This window comes from Silene latifolia, chromosome 11 (genome assembly GCF_048544455.1).
Source record: "Silene latifolia isolate original U9 population chromosome 11, ASM4854445v1, whole genome shotgun sequence".
NCBI classification, from domain to species: Eukaryota; Viridiplantae; Streptophyta; class Magnoliopsida; order Caryophyllales; family Caryophyllaceae; genus Silene; species Silene latifolia.
Genome location: NC_133536.1, coordinates 112,471,894 through 112,474,756, shown reverse-complemented (window position 1 = coordinate 112,474,756; position 2,863 = coordinate 112,471,894). Strand labels below are relative to the sequence as shown.

The 2,863-nt window shown below is 35.0% G+C and overlaps 1 non-coding gene across 1 annotated transcript; it reads left to right on the top strand.

Moving 5' to 3' along the window:
* Positions 1 to 587: 587 nt before the first annotated feature.
* LOC141615689 (small nucleolar RNA R71) lies at positions 588 to 694 on the top strand. Its single transcript, XR_012530095.1, has one exon. It is a non-coding gene; the product is annotated as a small nucleolar RNA R71 (small nucleolar RNA).
* The last annotated feature ends 2,169 nt before the right edge of the window (positions 695 to 2,863 follow it).

Below are 2,863 nucleotides of genomic sequence, written 5' to 3'. Positions count from 1 at the left end.
GGTATTGGTTGTAAAAGGGTCTTTGATTTTGGTTTCTCATTGGAGGTGGGGTGTATGTCGGTTGAGGCTTTTGAACATTTTGGCTTTTGTATGAGAGATTTGGATGGAATTTGGTGTTTTCATTGTAATAGTTGGAATAAGGGGTACCACTTTTGTATGCTTGAAAAGCATTCACTTGCTCACTTGTTCCCCTACATTCACTTTGGTCATGTCCCAAAGTTCCACAATTCTCACATATTCCACTTAGAATCGATGAAGATGCTACCATGGCATTAACATGTTGCTTTGGTGATTTTGAGGCTTCTTCAAGCTTAGCCATAGCCTTTTCGAACTTCAAGTTGATGGTATCGATATGAGCACTAAGTTGAGCACCCAATTGAGTAATAGAGTCCACTTCATGCTTTCCTCCTCTAGTAGCCTTCCAGGTCTACTATCTTTTGTGAATTATGGACCGCCATTTCCTCAATCATGTTCCAACTTTGATTATCACAACTTAGGTGAACATATCATTTGATCCCATATTGAGAATGTTTCGGGAGTCTTCATAAAGTCCATTCCAAAATTGTTGTACCAAGAACCACTCGCTAAGTCCATGATGAGGACATGAGCGACAAGTTCCTTTGAATCGCTCCCAAGCTTCATACAAAGAGTCTTCGTCCCTTTGCTTACAACCCGTGATTTGAGCTCTTAGCATGTTAGTCTTTTCCGGAGGGTAGAACTTTTTGTAGAAAGCTAGAGCCAACTTCTTCCAAGAGTCAATTCCAAGAGTAGCCTTATCAAGGCTCTTTAACCATTGTTTCGCGGTTCCAATTAGAGAAAAAGGAAATAAGACCCATCGAATTTGGTCTTGAGCCACTCCGGTTTGTGAAATCGCATCACAATAGTCACAAAAAGTCTCCATGTGAGAATGAGGGTATTCACTAGGCATCCCCCCAAATTGGCTTCTTTCGACTTATTGGATAAATGCGGATTTTGCAATAAAATTTCCGGTTAAGTGTTGTGGTGTGGGAGTACCATTGGGTAGGTTCTCCTTGTTGGGAAATGTGTCCTCAACAATAGTGCGATCACATGATTTAAATATCATTATTAAATATCATTTTAAGAATACATGTGGGATGTAATATTTTACGGTCCTCGGTCCACACATATCGGTAATGATTGGTCGACTAGAGTTTGACATTACTTTTGCGTGCGACGGTGGTGATCAGTTGATCCCCTTAGGTCATACCTATAGGAAATACTCTTAATTGATTATTTAATTAATCGTATCCTGATACGAGTTAATTAAATTGCTTAAAATTGACGAATGATTTTGTGAGTATAATTTACGTATCTTATTGTAAATATGATTAAATGAGACAATTTCCTAAGTAATCGAATTGTTTTATTACTTAGATGAAATTATTGTTTACAGAAACAATTGAAACGGAATGAATAAATTATTATAAATACAGAATGTTGTAGTTTATAATTTGGAAACATTTTTGGTACGAGTAATTACGAATTACTAGTTGATTTTGTAAATGACATATTTTATGAGTATGTTGACTTTTAATATGTTAAAATATACATTACATTGTGACATGTCATGTAACATGTTACATGTGACAAAATTGACAAATGACAAAATATAAAATGGACTTTCCATTTTATAAGTGCCGAAAAAATTAGAGGGTTTTAGTGGAAAAATTGTGTTGATTATTTTAATAAGAGAAAACACAATGATGACCTACCTATATGTAGCCATGCAAGCCTACATTTCTTGGGTAGAAAAATTAGCCCATGCATTGGGCTCTCCTTCCCTTCCAATCGGTTTCTACATAGAAAAGACAAGGGGCTTTTCTTTTATTCATTCACTACTTCTTTAGATAATTTTCTAGTGTAAGATTATTATGTTTTCTCTACATTTTTGGTGAGACATTTTTAGAGAAAGAAAAAACCACAAAAATTGAGCATGTTCATACATATTATAATGCTGCATTTTCTTTATGATTGTCATAATTTTATTTTATGTAAGTTTTGAATTATGTAATTTTTACTTAGTATGGCCTTAGTTTTTAATTGGTATTATCCAAAATGTATGGGAATATCGATTCGGTTGTAATTTATTGTGATCTCGTATCACCGTTTTGTAATTTAATAGATTTATTTTATTTTAATTACAAATGTATAATAGGAAATTATGTAATTTGTTATTTAATTTATTTATTCCGGAGATTCTTGAAGACGATGTCACTCAAGAAGGAGATACATAAAGACGGTGTTACCTCGAGATGCGTGCCAAAACCGAAGTTCAAGGGACCAATGGAGTTGGTTTCCGAATTTTTAATAGTTAATTAGATTTTCTATTTTAGGAAGGCCATACTAGGATTTTTATGCTTTGCATTTTATTTATATGTTGCATGCATCGCTAAATCGCCATAACTAAACATGCATTATCTTTTAATCGAGTTTATCGACCGTGTCAATTACAATTATCGTAGTTCACCGCTTTAGTTCACTTAAAACGTGATAGATAATAAATTGACATGACCTCTCGCTAAAAATAATCAATTGAGACTTAGCCTTACCAAAAATTAGAAACCATGAAGAACCGGTTTCGCAGGGAGTTGAGCCTCTTTACCGTAAGACAAACCTTGTTACGTTGGTGAAGTGGGTGATAAATGTCTATCCACCGAATTCATGTTGATGAGGGGATGAATCGCCCTACCGTGCCCAAGTTGATGTGGATTTGGATCATGGACACATTTATTCGAAATTTGGATTGAGCTCATCGGAAGTATTCGTGACCGTAGTCGCATGTGTTCCGGGCTAAAGATAAATGGTAATGTAATTTTATCGACCAAGAGTTCTAAAAGTAGAA